At 39.3% G+C, this 16,856-nt stretch overlaps 1 protein-coding gene across 8 annotated transcripts in view; it reads left to right on the top strand.

Moving 5' to 3' along the window:
• Positions 1 to 16,856, top strand: part of LOC138755194 (transcriptional activator GLI3-like) — a 469,347-nt gene that overhangs the window by 397,228 nt on the left and 55,263 nt on the right. The gene's annotated exons all lie outside the window — the stretch shown is intronic.

The following is a 16,856-nucleotide window of genomic DNA, read 5'->3' as shown; positions in this document are numbered from 1 at the left end:
CAACTACCAAACTTTAAGAATTACTATAGAGCCGCACAATTAAGATACCTATCAGATTTTTATCAAACAAGGGAAAAACCAGATTGGACCAGATTAGAACTAGATAAAATAGGGGAGAAGATACCTGAACATGTACTATATAAATGGGATGAAAAATTGGTGCAATGTAGGAATTCACCGGTATTGCATCATCTGCTCAACATTTGGAAGAAGATTCATGTAGAAAGGAATAAAACAAATTACCAACTACCAAAACTAATATTGACGCAAAATCAACTAATCCCTTTCACAATAGATAACCTTTCCTTCAGAGAATGGGAGAGAAAAGGGATCAAAAGAATAGAAAATTGATTTTTGGGAAATAAATTATTATCCTTTGAACAAATGAAGGATAAATACAATATAACTCACGATACAATGTTTGCATACTACCAACTGAAAACCTACTTGCAGGACAAATTGGGAAACAGTCTGAGGTTACCAGAAGGAAGCAATTTTGAATATGTGATTACAGACAATGATAATTAAAAAATTTATAACAAACATGTACATCAAACTGCAAGAAAAGGAGAACGAGGAAACAAATGGTAAACCTAAACAAAAATGGGAACAAGATCTAAACATAAAGGTAAAGAATGAAACATGGGAAAAGCTATGCTCCGGAACTATGAGAAATTCAATAAACACGAGGTTACGCATGATACAATATAACTGGATACACAGGCTATACATCACACCTCAAAAGTTAAAGAAATGGGTCCCAACAGTATCAGACAGATGTTTTCGCTCTAAAAAGGAAACGAGAACAACAATTCATGCAATTTGGACATGAGAGAAAGTGAAAAAATTTTGGGAAGATCTAAACCAGATATTAAATAAAATCACAAAAAGCAATATACCAAAAAACCCAGAGATCTTCCTCCTAAGTAATATAAGAAATAAAGAATTTGGACTCGATTTGGATGGAGCACAAAAAAGATTTGTTATGATAGCCCTAGCTGTAGCAAAAAAATGTATTATGTCAACCTGGAAATTAGAAGACAACTTGAGAATACAACAATGGTACATAGAAATGAATAAATGTATTCCATTAGAAAAAATAACATATAATTTAAGAAATAACATCACAATATTCAAACAAATATGGGAGCCATACGTGAAATATAATAGAGAAATCTTACCATGGACTTCCACCACCTAAAATGACAGAAGGAGAAGACAATGAAAAGAACTGACTCAGTAAAATTTCTTGTTTATTTTTATTATGTGACAACATTGTTTAATGGGTTTAATGTATCTTATAGATTGAACTTCAAATAAATGGGAAAGGGGGTGAGGGAGGGAGGGAAGGGAGGGGGGAAAAGGGGGAGAAAATTACACTATATATTCAAGAGAAAAAATGTCTGTATATATCTTGGTCAATATGGTTTATAGTGTGAAAAATAATAAATTTAAAAAAATATCCAGTCTTATTTCCCTTCTCCTTCCCCCCCTCAATAGTATTGTCCTTCAAATATCTGTTCAATTCACATTTGAAACTCCTGATTTCATTAGCTTTCACTGTCCAAGATGATAAATGCTCTTTGTGAGAAAAATATTGTTCACACACCTTCTTGTATCTTTTGCCCATTCTTTGAAATTTGTGCCTTCATGGTTGCATCATTCCTTTGTTGCAGCTAGCCATGAACTTATGCACTTCCAGTAAATTTTGTACACCCCTTTGATCCCAGAAGAACAACCACAGCTTCTCTGGTCTGGCTTGTAGCTGAACTCCTTCAAATCTGAAACTATTTTCAACACCCACTTTAGAACCTTTTCATCCTTCTTAAAATTGGATACAATATACAGGTTATACAGTTTTAATCTCACAGTCTTTGTAATCTCTGCCTCCATTTATGAACTCCAGGATTCCAATTACTTTCAAAAGTGTTTGCACGTACACACACACACACACACACACACACACACACACACACACACACACACACACACACACACACACACACACACACACACACACACACACACACACACACACACACACGCCCCTCTCTTTCTATGCACACTTCAGAACTGTGTCATTTAGTTCATTTTGTTTCTCCCTAATTTCTGCCAAAGTATATTGCTCCATGATTCTCGATATTAAATTTCTACCCATCCCATCTGTCTTCTTACAGTTTATTACAAGCCTTCTCACTATTTACCACAATTTTAAAGGTTGAAAATTTGGCTCTGCACACCTAAAGCTTAGTCTTTAACATGCATCCAAAAATATTGTATACCCAAGAGCTGACTCCTAGGAAGCACCACCACAGTCTTAAAAAAACTGTTTATCACTATTCTCTGCTTTCTGCCTCTGCTAATTTCCAGTATATTGATGAAGCCAGATTGTTCAAAATATTTCCAGGTCAGAAAAGATCAATATCGAATAGAAAATAAACATTTCAAACTCAGAATTGTGTTGCTTGATCTTTAAGAAAAAGGTTACCACGAAACAGCTAGTGGTCAGGATTTCCTACAGCTTACCTTGATTCCTTTTTATGTACTCATTGACTTCACTATACACTTAATCAAGACTTTCTGTACTCCTGGGAATTTCTTAAAGTCTTCACCTGCTGCACACCTTTAAAATATTATTTATCACATAGCAACATTTATAGATTGAATTTCTGAAACTGTATAGCTTTTGCAAAGCTGGAGTTTATCTCAAAGATTTCTGCATCATTTGTATTAAAGGCAGCATGTAATGATATGGTCCATTATTTGATCAACTTTATCAGAAAAGCATTTTGTTTTCCTCATATGCAATAAGTGGCTACATTTTCCAAGTTCACTTTGGAGCCTATTTTGAACCTTCCATTTCTTCCAGGGTGCTAAGCCCAATGTAAGTCTTGAATGAATTCCTTGTTTTGGACAATATTTTTGATCCTCATTTTATTGAAATTGATGAGTCCAGGATAATGGGCCAGAAAGAGTTCCTTGATGCCATGTGACGTTGGGCCATGGCAGTCAGAAAAGTCCTGGTGATTTGATTGATGTCTGTGTCACAGTATCTTGCAATAGTTGGAAGGGGTGATTCTCAGCTGCTTCAGGAGCTGTTGAATTGAGGTTGACTTTAAGATTCTAGTAACTACCCATATTTCCATTTCCATCCATATTGTCAATTAATTATGTATATACAGAGAAGAAAGAGTACTCCTTGACCCAACCAGAGAACAGTGCTCAGCATGTGTTAATGCGGAAGTTGATTCTGCCACCATTCGGGCATTCCAGGTAGTGGAGGAAGTTTGTAAATTATGTTTATGTGTGTGGTTGACTTGGCTGTAACCTTCAACAGATTGTTTCAAATAGTTATTGATGGTCACTCCGAGGTATCAATAAGTTTAAAAAAACTTTGTGGAAATCTGAAATATAAATCGAAAATGCTACGAATTCTCATCAGGTTAGGCAGCAGCTATTGCAAGAAAAACAGATTTAATGTTTCAAGTCCATTACCTTCCATCACTACAGAATGTGCTGTACAGTAGATACTCAGTCAATCAGCATCCAAGGGGAATGGCTGATGCTGGTTACATTAATTTGCTGAGTGGATGAGAATTGCTCGAAACAAATATTAATGTACATCATAATTATTCTGTGCATAAACCTTTAAATAAATTGTCGAACTTCATCTCATCCCCTATCCTTTTAAATAACAATGTGCAATGTTTTACACTACAATTTAGTATTTTAATGCTAAGCAATATTGGTGTAAAATACCACAAAAATAAATCAAATGAATGATAATATAATTCATCATGTGAAGGGCCAAATCTTCAAAGTGGATGTTGCTGCTCATCAGCCTACATCTGCACTATATAAATGTAAATAAATTAAAATATTTCACACTTATTTTGGACAATACTTGAAACAAAATTCATTATTTGAACTTATTTTCATTAAACCTAATGCATGAATAAATTTGAGTGCATTGCATTAGATCATGGTGAATTTTCTGTCTTTGGAAGGTGACACTGAGTTTCAGGCAGTTGGTGAGAAATGCAATGACCATTGATATTGGTGGATCTGGTCATTGCCTCTACTTCTGGGAGACCTTTAGGTTAAAGATTTTAGCCCGCGTTACAAAAACCACATAATCGTGAGCACATTTTCTCAATATTTTGGCAGGCCTGTTGGTCATACAAATGTTGAAGAGCATAAGAGCAAATACGCCACCTCCTGGAGGTTCAGTGGCTTGCTGAACTTATCCCACCTTTACTGAGACCAGATCTGCAATGGTTGCAAGATTGAGATTCACAAATCTGTCCTTTGCTATGATATTGTCCAGAAGCATGGATTCATGCACAAGCATATTACATTATGCCACATGGGTCTTTGGAGGTGGCAGATATAGTTGTTAAAAAAGGATCTGGGATTTTTTTTTGCAAATAGAGATTTAGATTGCTAAGACAATGATGTTGTGTTAGAGCTTTAGGTATAATATTTATCCAAATCTGGGTTCACACTACAGAACTTGAAGGAACAGGTTTTCAGAAAATGATAGGACTTCAGTGGCAGGGAGAGTTTGGAGAAGCAGGGATTGTTCTCCTTATAAATGTAAAGATAGTTAAGGGATATTTGGTAGATGTGTCTACTGAAATTGATACCAGTTTTTGATAAGAGTAAATAAGAGAAATTTGTAATCGGAGAGTTTCTTTTTAGATACATTGGTTTAGGATTATTGGCAAAAGGATGAACTTTTTTTGTGATCTGTAATGCATCTCCTGAATGATGAATGGATACAGATATTTATTTTAAAAAAGAGAAGAATCGTTCAATCAGGTAGCTGATTCAAAGAATTAGGAAGACATGCTAGGTGATGAACACTTCCTGGGTTCTGATTGTGTGGTTCAAATTTAAATGGCATGAGGAGCATTAAGTATCAGTGGATAAATAAAGAGACACTGGGGCATGATCTTGGGTGTTGGTTGTCATGAATAGGTTGTGCCTCTATTGGCCATTCCACTTGACAGCCTTTGCTTTGTGCACACAACATGAACACAGTGTATCAGGGCAAGGAACCTTCTGAGAAGCTGGTGTACCCAAAGCAATAGTAGCACTTGTATATAAATTTACAGATGATGTCCCTTTAGCTTAAATTCCAGAAAAGGATGTGCAGTATTCTCATCTAATTTAGTATTCATCACTAAAGTTAAGTTCATTGTGGTATAATCTTTACATCCCCACAGCAAATCAAAGTGGTGTGCAGCAATAAACTCTTTTTCAAGTGCAGTGAAGGCAAATGTGGCAGCCAGTTTATTTCACAGAGTGGGGTTCCACAGAGAGTAATAAGAAATCTTTTAGTTGTGTGGTTGAGGAACAATATTATTTCCATCCACATTGAGGTACTACCTCAATATTCCCTAAGATGCAGGAGAATACTCAGTGATTTAAACCAATAACAGGTGTACCTACTTTAAAATAGTTATACTGTTAAATTACATGGATAGAAGCCTTTCAGCCCATCTTGTCAATGTCAACCAAGGCACTTTTGTGAGCTAGTCCCGTTTGCCTGCATTTAGACCATATCCCACTAAACTTTCCTGTCCATGAACCTGTCCAAATGTCTTAAACGTGATAATTATATGTGATAACCTCTACCACATCCTGTGGAAGCACATTCCATATATCCACTATCCCCTCTGTGAAAATCAGCCCTCAGGTCCCTTTAAATCTTTCCCCTATTACATCAAATTTATGCCCTCTAGCTGTAGACTCCCCTACCCTGTGAAAAACCACTCTGACCATTCACCATATCTCAGGATTTTACAAGCTTCAATAGGTTAGGGTTAGGGTTAGGGTTAGAGGACTCATTACTCCAGGAAAACAGTCCCAGTCTATCCAGTCTCTCCTTATAATTGAAGTCCTACAGTCTGGACAACATCCTTGTGAACCTGCACCCTTCCCATCTTAGATGATATAGTTCCCAGCATTTATAATTTTGGAATATGGTTTAAGGTAAGAGGGGAGAGATGTAAGAGGGACTTAAGGAGAAACCTTTTTTTAAGGAGGGTAATCCATATCTGCAATGAGCTAAATGAGAAGAAGCTATAGAATTACCTAATTCCAAAGACCTTAGGACAGACATATGGGAAAGGTTTAGAAGCGTATGGACCAAATGAAGGCATAGAATGAGACCAGAATGCCAACTTGGACAGTAAGGACAACATAGGCCAAAGAGCCTCTTCCATGCTGTATCACTCCATGACTTGAAGGTTTTAGCATTCCAATATGTTGAAAAAGTTTACCTTTCATTGGGCATCCTATATTGTAGGTATTCTTTTTGCTATGTGGCATTCATGTCACAGAACAAACAAAATATTAAAATTCCATCTCCAAAGTTTACATAATTAATGTTCACCACAAGTTCTGTCATTTCACAGATTCAATTCAAAAAACTCTTGCTCTGCATGGTGCTGATTCCCCACAGTTCTCTCACCCCTTTACAATTCTTTGTGGTTGATCCTTCTTTGAATTCAATTTAGAATTCTGCAAATGTAGAAAATTCACAGTTAAATTTTAAAACCCACGTCGCTTGTCTTCAAATTGAGTAATTAAAATGTAGAAATCAATAACTGATCTTACTGAGAGGGTTGAATTCCAGCCAGGTGTGCTCCCTGGAGGACTGTCCATTTCACTCTATTTAACTTCTCCTCCTGATCTCAAACCCTTCCACTACCACTGCTAAAATTCCACCTTTGATGTCCGACATTATTAAATATCCATCAAAGCAATTGTTTGTAATACGTCATGTAAGTAGAAGTTTTTTTTTGTGGTTAAGACCTTTAGCCAATTAAATTTGATCATATAAAATCAAAGTAAGCTAAAGATTAACTATATAACTATAACCATATAACTGTTTATGTTTAAATTTCAACTCAAGAAACTAAAGTGGAAACAGTCAAACCTTTTGAAATCACCCATGATCTGCAAATTCCTACATCTTTAAAAATATTAAAATGACGTTAGATTATGAGAATTTTTAATGACTAAATTGAAGAGACTGTAATTATGCCATTTGACGCATTGAGTCTGCTCCATCATTGGAATCATGGCAAATATTATTCTTCCTTTCATTCCCATTTTCCTGTCTTCTCTCCATTACCTTTGACAGACTTATGAATTAAGAACCTATCAACCTAATAAAACTTTCTTCTGCTATCCTCAGCTAAGATCTTACGGGATAATTTAGGACTATCTATGGCCCTGCCTGTGTGTCGAAAGTGGAATACATGCAAGTTCATCTCTATGATGTATTCCTATTCAAAAGTGAGGCCCAAAGCCAGGCTTACACAAGTTGAGGGAAAGGTGGGAGACGGACTTGGGCACAACAATCCATGAGGGGTGCTGGTCAGACTTGTGTCTGGATAGCATGACAGCAGTTATTAATGCCATGTACAGATTTGTGCAATATAATTTCCTACATCAACTATATCTCACACCACAAAAATTACATAAAACTAAATCAGAAATTTCAGAAATGTGCTTTAGGTGTGGTGTAGAGATTGGAACCTTTATCCATTCAATCTGTCTGTGAACAAAGGTGGGATCCTTTTGAGAGGACCTGGGGGAGATTCTGAAAAAAATTACAAAGGTGGATTTTCCACAGGATCTGGAATTGTACCTTCTGGGAAATTTTATGGACACGAGTTTTAAACTATCCGGATACCAAATTCAGTTTGTGAAAATTACCTTGTCGGTAATCAGGAGGTATATAGCAGTAATGTGGAAGTCCGACTCCCAACTAAATATTACATGATGGAATATGGAAATGCAGTGTTGTATTTCCCTGGAGAAAATCACATTCAATTTAAGGAGGAAATATGGCATATTTATTAGGGTGTGACAACCCTATCTGCATCACAATGGTACGCAGATATAATTATACCCCTTCTGAATGAAGGAAGTACAACAATCTGTGCCAGTAGTGAAATGATCGAGATCAATGAAGTGGGTCATGGCGCAGATAACGTGCTTTTGTATTTTGTTGCTTATCTTTTTAATTTTCAGTTTCTTTGGGTTTTTCTTAAGTTCCCTTAAGGGTTTGTGACTTCACTGATATTTGCTTCTTTGTATTTGTTTAATTTATATAATCTTTTCTTTGTTGTATTAGGAAATGGGAGGGAGCGGAGAGGGGTAGGGAAAAATAGACTCTGTATGTTATATACTATTGTTGAAAGAGATTAGGTTGTTTGTTTGGATTTGTATGAGTCTTTGAAAATCAAAAATAAAATATTCAAAAAAAGCTAACAACCTCTGTTTTAAATCTACCAAATCATTTGGCCTCTACAGCTATCTGTGGCAATGAATTCTACAGATTCTCTATCCTTTGGCTGAAGAAATTTCTTTTCATCTCTGTTCTTTTTTTTCCAAATTTATTTATTTGGCCTTCAAACAACTTCGTTCATATTATACAGATGTATGTTGTGTTCCTTTTTACAGGAAAACCAACACCCAGATACATAAATATTAACATACACCCTCAGATACACACCCAGAACCCACACTCCATGACCTTTGTTGACAATATCATTGGTATATTACAGATTATACTAGTGCATACATCACACAGTCAGACATTTGCTCCATAAACACTCATAAGCTCCCCTTGCCACCTAAGTCGCATGTTTTATCAATGCCTCAAAATACAGGGGCAGAGTCTGGAGCAGTTCTGGAGCAGAGCCTTCAGCACATTATCCAAAATATTTAAAGTTAATTTGTAACCCTGCCATTGATGGCAATATCTGGATTCCTGACAACTCCCTAAATTCTCTACAGAAAGAGGTAATAATATTTGCGTCTTTGTTAGACATGCGTCTAGTCTTATTGCACTGGAAGTTTGATTGGGGTCCCTCTATTACACAATGGATTAAGGACATCATTTTCTTTATTAATCTAGACTAAATCAAATACACATTCAGAGGGTCCACTGGAAATCTTTCATAAATGGCAATCCTTTATGCTTTATTTCATCTCTGTTTATACTTTTATTCTGAGGCAGAGTCCTATGGTCCTAGACTCTCCCACTACTGGAACATCTCCACATTGACCCTCTCCAGGCCTTTCAATATTAATAGGTTTCAGTGAGATTTGTCCCTCATTCTTCTACAAGCCTGGAGCAATCAAACACTCCTCTTTCCTATACCAACGTCCTTCCTCAGATATGTGCGCCAAACCTCTCACAAAACTCCAAATATACTCTGGCCAATACTTTATAAAGCCTCAGCATTACATCCTTGCTTCTATAGTCTCATCCTCTAGAAATGAATGCTAATGTTGCATTTGGCTTCTTCACTATTGACTCCACCTGCAAGTTAACCTTTATGTTATCCTGCATGAGTACTCCCAAGTCCCTTTGGACCTCACCTTTCAGAATTTTCTCTCCATTTAGAAAATAGTCTGCTAAAGTGCATAACCATACACTTCTCCTCACTGTATTCCATCTACCAAGTCCCTCTACAGCAGTGATTCACAACCTTTTTCTTTCCACTCACATACCATTTTAAGTAATCCCTATGCCATCAATGCTCTGTGATTAGTAAGGGATTGCTTAAGGTGGTGTGTGAGTGGGAAGGGAAGGTTGAGAATCACTGCTCTAGATCCAATCGTTACTGAAATATTTTGCTTGAGAAAAATTCTCATTGGCCTCTTTCCTTTGGAGTTATGAAACTGTGTACATAACGAGTCAATTAGGTATGATTAAAACTGGTTTTCAAACTTTTTCTTTCCACCCACATACCTCCTTGAACAATCCCACAGACCAGTGAGTGAAAAGAAAAAGGTTCCACTGCTCTACAGAGTCCCTGCTTCCTCAACACTACCCGCCCCTCCTCCTAACTTCCTGGCATCCTCAGGCTTGTCCACAAAGCCATCAATTGCATCTTCTAAATCATTTTCATCCAGTGTGATAAGTAGTGGACTGACACTAACTCCTGCAGAACTCTACTAGTCACTGACAGCCAGCAAGAAAAGGTTCCTTTTATTCCCACCCTTTGCCTTCTGCCAGTCAGCCAATTTTATATCCATGCTGGTACCTTTCTCATAATAACATGGGCTCCTATCATGTTTAGCAGTCTTGTGTGCAGCACCTTGTCAAAACCTTCTGAAAATCCAAATAAACAGCATCAAATGACTCTCTTCTGTCTACCCTGCTTGTTACTTATTCAAGAATTCCAACAAAATTGTTAGGCAAGTTCTCTCACAAATGAAACCATGCTGACCAGCCTACTTTATCATGTGCTTTCAAGTACCCTGAAACACAGGAACATAGGAAGTAGGAACAGGAGTAGGCGAAAAATGGCCCATCGAGCCTGCTCCGCCATTCAATACGATTATGGCTGATCTAATTTATGACCTAACTCCACCTACCTGCCTTCTCCCCATATCCCCTAATTCCTCTATCATGTAAAAATTTATCTAACCGAATTTTAAATATGTTTAATGAGGCAGACTCAACCACTTCCCTGGTTAGAGAATTCCAAACATTCACTACTCTCTGGGAAAAACTATTTTTCCTCATCTCTGTCCTAAATCTACTCCCCCGAATCTTGAGACTGTGTCCTCTCGTTTTAGTTTCCCCGGCCAGCTCAAAAAACCTTCCTACATCTATCCTATCCATACCCTTCATAATCCTATATGTTTCTATAAGATCTCCTCTCATTCTTCTGAACTCGAGCAAATACAATCCTAGATGATTTAATCTTTCATCATGTCAACCCCTTCATCCCAGGGATTAACCTAGTAAACCTCCTCTGGACCGTCTCCAAAGCCAGTATATCCTTCCTCAAATATGGAGACCAGAACTGGACACAGTACTCCAGGTGCGGTCTCACCAGTACCTTATACAGTTGCATCATCCTTAATAATGGACTAGAATCTTGCCTACCATGGAAGTAAGGCTAACCTATTGTTTCTGCCTTTTGCTTCTCTCCCTTCTGGATTGATAGTTGCAATTTTCCAATTCTTTGGAACCAGTGATTCCTGAAAGATTACCACTAATGGTTTCACAAACTCTTCAGCTACCTCTTTTAAAACTCTTGAGGTGTAGCAGTTCTGGTCCATTTGATTTATCCACCTTCAGCCCCTTACCCTTCCCAAGCACCTTCTCCTTAGTAATAGCTGCTATTCTCTTCTGTTCCCTGACTGTCTCAAATTTCTGACATGTTGCTGGTGTCTTCCACAGTGAATGCTGACACAAAATACCTATTCTTTGTACCCCATTACCACTTCTCCAGCATCATTTTCAGTGGTCCAGCGTCCACTCTTGCCTCACAAATACTCTTTATATATGTGAAAAAAATGTTGGCATCCTCTTTATGTTATTGTCTTGTTTGAATAACAACTTGAAATGAGTAGAGTTTAGTAAATGAATATACAGCAGTGAGGAATAGAGTTGCTACATTATGTAGTGGTAATTGGCTTTGACAACTAATATAAGCACTGTGTGGACTGCAGAATAGTCCAAAAATGGTCTGAGAGTACTGTCAAGTAATGAAGTGAATGACAGGTATTAGCATGTGTAATGTGCTTTAATAGACATTTAATGACACTTAATTCAAGGAGGGGGAGAAAAACCTTCCCAGTGGAATAGTCTATCATTGAAACTCATTGATCACTAATTTAGGCAGTTTCACAGTGGAAAGGTTAATCCATCAATTCCGTTAACTAAATAAATGTGATGGAAATTCTGTGGGTGACACTCTGTATGGTCTGAGCTTTCTATCTTCACAAGTGAATGAGTGATATGACAACATGAAGCTCACAACAGATTTAAATGATTGATTTTTTTCTCTCTTTGTAATAAGATCTAGAGACATGTGGAAAGACTTAGTTCATGCCAGCATTGAAATGTACCACATTAAATGGAAAATGAAAAATGAATATATGTGCAATAGTGTACTTTACAGACATTAAATCAACTGGTTTTTGCCCTGCAGTTGCTAAGTTTTGACAGAGTGGAGTTTGACAAATATCTTAATTAGCCTATAGTAAATGTCATGTAACCTTGGCAATATTTTTTAATGGAAAGAAGGTTTAATTTTGCTGCTCTTTTGATAGTTAATTTCCATGACCTCAGAATAAAATTTCAGTTTTAATTTGAGATTTGATCACTGCAATCCGTGCACACCCATATGTAACTGCAAACCAGAAATTTCTCTCTCTCTCTCTTTTTTCTCTCTCTCTCTCACTCTATTCCCTCCCCCCACTACCCTGCCATGCAAAATTGTGGGTTAACTGGGGCAGTGGATCTTCTTCAATATATTGTAAGCAACTTATGAGGTGCCTTCCAAAATGGTGAACAGGATTAATTCTGTCCTCTGATCAGTTCATCACAGTGAGATCTTCCAATAGATCCCTGTTCCCAATCTTAAGTACAGTCAGATAATGTTCCAAATGGAAAAAAATCCTTATCCAGAGACCACACTTGCTTTTGTTCCTCTCTCCTATACCACTTAAAGCATGTTTTATTTATACTTTTCCCATTTATGAAAAGTTAATACTCTTTTTTTTTCTATTCATCAATGGTGTATGGCTTGATGATAATTACCAGATATTTTAAATCTTTCACCATTTATAAATATCCTTGATATTGTAGTATCACAGAAATAGGTTAAAGGAACAGTTACTAAAGTCCACAGACGTGTTATTTTAAATTGAAACCACACATTTTTTTTCCAAAAATTAACTTTTTTCTCAATACAAGAAAAAAGCTGTTCAACACTTTACATTTGTAGTTTCAATATTTTTGAGTAAATTATTTACAAAGCCTGCTCAAAACTTTTACATAGTGTCATTCATCTCATATCCAATAAACTATTTAAAGTACAGGAAAAACTGTTCAGAAGTTTTTTACATTGTGCCAGTCATCACATCAATATACATTTCTTGTTTAACATTGTTGCCTCAATACTCAGTCCCTGCCCCTGTGGCACCTTGTTGTTACTCTGTCTTCTCTGTTGGTTTAAAGAGTTCCCTTCAGTGTCAGCCCCTCAGAGCTCGGTAATGGGGGTGCTCTAGACAGTACTTCTTCCCCACAGTACCTTTGTGTTAGCTGCACCAAGCCTCAACGTGTCCCTCAGCACGTGCCAGGCGGCAGCATTCCCAAACCAACAGCTCAGTGCTGAAAGACCAACAGGTTTGGGGCTGACCAAAGGACGTCCTTTACTAAGTTGATGGTCTTCCAGCAGTTCTGGATCTGAAGATGATCTTGGAAAACTCTAAGGTGATTTGCAAGACTTGCTGGTTCTTCACTTCACGGAGTTCCTCACTCACATCCACCTCTCTCGACTGCAGAAGGAAGAGTGTTTGTAGGTCAGTCTGGAGCTGGCTGAGCTCCCTCTATCTCTGTCTTGCCCTCTGAATACCTTTGAGGATGAAGAATTTCTTGATGTTCTTCTTGGTCGCTTCCCACCAGGTCACTGGAGAGTCAAAGAAGGGTCTCACGGTTCTCCAACCAAGGTATTCCATCTTTAGTTCCTCTATGTTTTCTGGGGTCAGCAACTTCATGTTTAGTTTCCATGACTTCCTGCCCACCTTCTGGTCCTACTGCAGATGACAGGAGGCATGAAAGAGGAGGTGGACAGAGAAGAACATCGGCGAAGTCTGTCCAGGACCAGGTTGAGGCATCTCAACTCAACCAGGTGGGTTGCAGCTGCACTCCACCTGCGGGGTTGCTGAAGGCGATGCACAGCAATGTGGTCTTTATCGTCTCCATCAGGAGTCTGGAAGAGCTGTCTAGTCTGCCGTTGGCACTGCTGGATCATCCAGCTGTATCTATGATGCAGTTGAGGTCTCCAGCAAGGATGACCAGTCTGGACATTGCCAGCAACGGTGGGAGCTGCTGGAAAATGGCCAACTTCTCGCTCTATATGGGTGAGGCATACACATTGATCAGATGGAGTGGGGTGTCGCGATACTTAAGGTCCACCACGAGGAGACGTCCCCTAACCACCTCCTTCACCTCTGTGATTGTGAGGTTGCCTCCCTGCTGTAAAATACCCAGCCCAGTTGTGCAGCAATCGTTTCCCCCCCCTGACCATAATGACAACCCGTGGGGCCAACATCGCAACTGCCTCCGATAGTTCTAGAGGTGTGACAGTTCGTAGTCTTGAAGGAACATGACATCAACTTTCATTTTACTCAAATACTGCAAAACATTTACATATCGCGAGGTTTGTTTAATACTACACACACTAAGTGTACCAAATTTAATGTACAATTAGGTTCTTTGGAGTTCACAGTCCGTAACCTTTTTTTTGCCCAGTTAATGTCCATCAGCCTGAGCCAACATGCCCATCGTTCAGGTGAACTCCCATACTGACTGTGGCCTCAGGAACAAGGGTTATCCTCCACTACTGGGAGCAGAGTCTCCTCGGACCCCACTGGTGGTGTCACCAGTGGAGGGATCTGGCTGTGTTCCTACTCTTCCATTTCTTGGTCATTGATATTCTCCCGTGGCTGGGGGATCACGGTGTATGTGTTGTTCCCAGTTTTCTGGAGCTAGGAGGTGACTGCCTCTGCACTGCTCTCGGACTCCCGGAACATTGGGGGGAGGGGTGGAGGGAGGGGTCTCCTGGGGCAAGGGGCCATCAGCCTCTACCTAACTCATGGTTTCCCAGGCCTGGGGGTCACTGCCTGATTCTAGTCTGCCTTTTTTTTCTCTCCCTTCTTCAGCTTCCTTTGTTGATGTCCAGCGCTAGTGCCAGCTTCCTCCTCCGATGCCGAAAGGCTGCTGGGTTCTGCTTGTGCCTTTGCCCTTTTCTTTCCCCCGGCTTGTTGTTGCTTTTTCCGGTTTCCTTCTCGGTGGATCCTGCTCCTTTTCCCTTTTGCCCACCCTCTGCCTTTCCCGCTCCACAGCTCCCTCTGCCCTCTCTGGAGGGGCCTCCACACTTGTGCCTGGGGTCTCATCTCCATCTCTGCTCCAAGTATCTGGCACTACAGACACTGAGACTTTGAGCCTTGATCCCTGTTGCGATTTTGGGGGTGATGACGTTGTGCGGGGGAGGGAGGGGTGGTGTTGGCCCCTTGCTGTTTGCGCCTAAGTGGCAATCCTTTTGTTTTAAAGTTTTTTTATTTTTCACACTATGAACCATATTGACCAAAATACACATAAACATTTCCCTCTTGAATGTACACAGTGTCATTTTCTCCCCTTTTCCCCCCTCCCTTTCCTCCCTCTTTTCCACTCCCCACCCACTAAACGTTCAACATATACGATACATTAAACCCATTAAACAATGTCATCACACAATGAAAATAAACAAGAAAATTGTGTCATCTACTTTTACACACTGGGTCAGTTCATTTCGTCTTCTTCTCATTCTGTCATTTTAGATGGTGGAGGTCCGCAGTAGGACTTCTCTGTTGTGTTCCATGTACAGTTGTGGCAGTCCATTTTTGACAGGCCTTGTAGAGATTGCCTGCCTCACTGCACAGGTTGCAGCACTTGCTTTCTCTACAGCCCTTAGTAAGATGGCCCTCCTTTTTTGCAGTTTTTACAGATGACTACACTGCATTTGGGGTGCCACGTCCTGGTCTGTTGTAGTTTCTGCAAACTCTGGGCTGTCTGACATAGACCAGGTACCCACAGTTCCCTCCCATGGCAAACACAGAGGGTGGAGGGAGGGAGTGGATGATGGCCCCTTGGCCCTCCCCCCCCCTCAGCTTAACCTTTACTTGGTGCTTGCTGGTCCAAATTCCAAGTTCCACATAGGTCCCCATCCCCTCAACATAATGCCCAAGGAAGGTGAAGAAGTTGAACCCACACATTTTCATAGCTGACTCAATAGTCCATTTAGACTGTCCATTGAAAGAGGGGGCGGAGAGGGAGTGGGAATGCAATGATTTCACAATTGAGTGCTGTTGAGTGAAAATCACTTGTGTGCGAGTGTGTGCGCGCATGCGTGTATCTAACGTAATTGAGGTCCAATTTGACTGTGTTGTTTTCCCTCAAAATTAACATACTGATGGAGGCTGATTGGATAATGTCCACCATTCAATGAATATGATGATGATAAGAAACTTGAAAGTTGCATTTGGATGGAGGGAGTCTCTGGTGACGATGAAGTGTGAAGAACTGTTACTTTTTGAGGTTATATAACCATATATATTTCAAGCAACATTCTTATTTTTCTGTCCCTGTGAACAAATTATAGCAAACTCATTTATTCAGCCAGTAAAATATGTCTGAAATGTTGCCACATTTTTAATATCGGGAACATAATTGAGCACCTTGTCCAAAAACTCAGATTTTGGTGGAAGCTTGCTGTACTGTGGCTCCTATAATTCCACAGGTAATGCAGTTCCTTAATGTCTTTTCTCGACTCAATTCAATTGCAAATTATTCATTTTCAAGAGTTAAAAATGATAAAACATTTTACTTGGTTGCTAGGAAAATTCAACCTGATACTACCTTGATTTCAATGTCACTATTGGCTGCAATGATGCCCTTCATCCTATTCTGGGTGTTGTCCATGTGGTCCTGTTGAGTATTCCAGGGTTGCATTGGTTTCTCATTGCAGTAGTGCTGACGTGGTGGACAGCAAGTTATTGCCATTCGTGGGTTTGGCTTTCTGCAATAAATTCTTCTGTCCAGCTGCATTCCATCCCATGATTCATCAGAATCCCTCAATCTTCCACTCCCTCCCAAACTTGTGATTCTACAGAGCCGTTCTCCTGATCTACAATTCTCTCTTGAGCCTGACAGAAAGATTCTTCCTCTTCTCTAGTTTCTGATTACACTCTGTCTCAACAAGAGGGCTGTCCATGACCGCACAGTTAGCTTGTGCACCTGTATGAATTCATGTGTATGCATCTGT

This window comes from Narcine bancroftii, chromosome 2 (assembly GCF_036971445.1).
Source record: "Narcine bancroftii isolate sNarBan1 chromosome 2, sNarBan1.hap1, whole genome shotgun sequence".
NCBI classification, from domain to species: domain Eukaryota; kingdom Metazoa; phylum Chordata; class Chondrichthyes; order Torpediniformes; family Narcinidae; genus Narcine; species Narcine bancroftii.
This window is presented reverse-complemented; position numbering and strand designations above follow the sequence as displayed.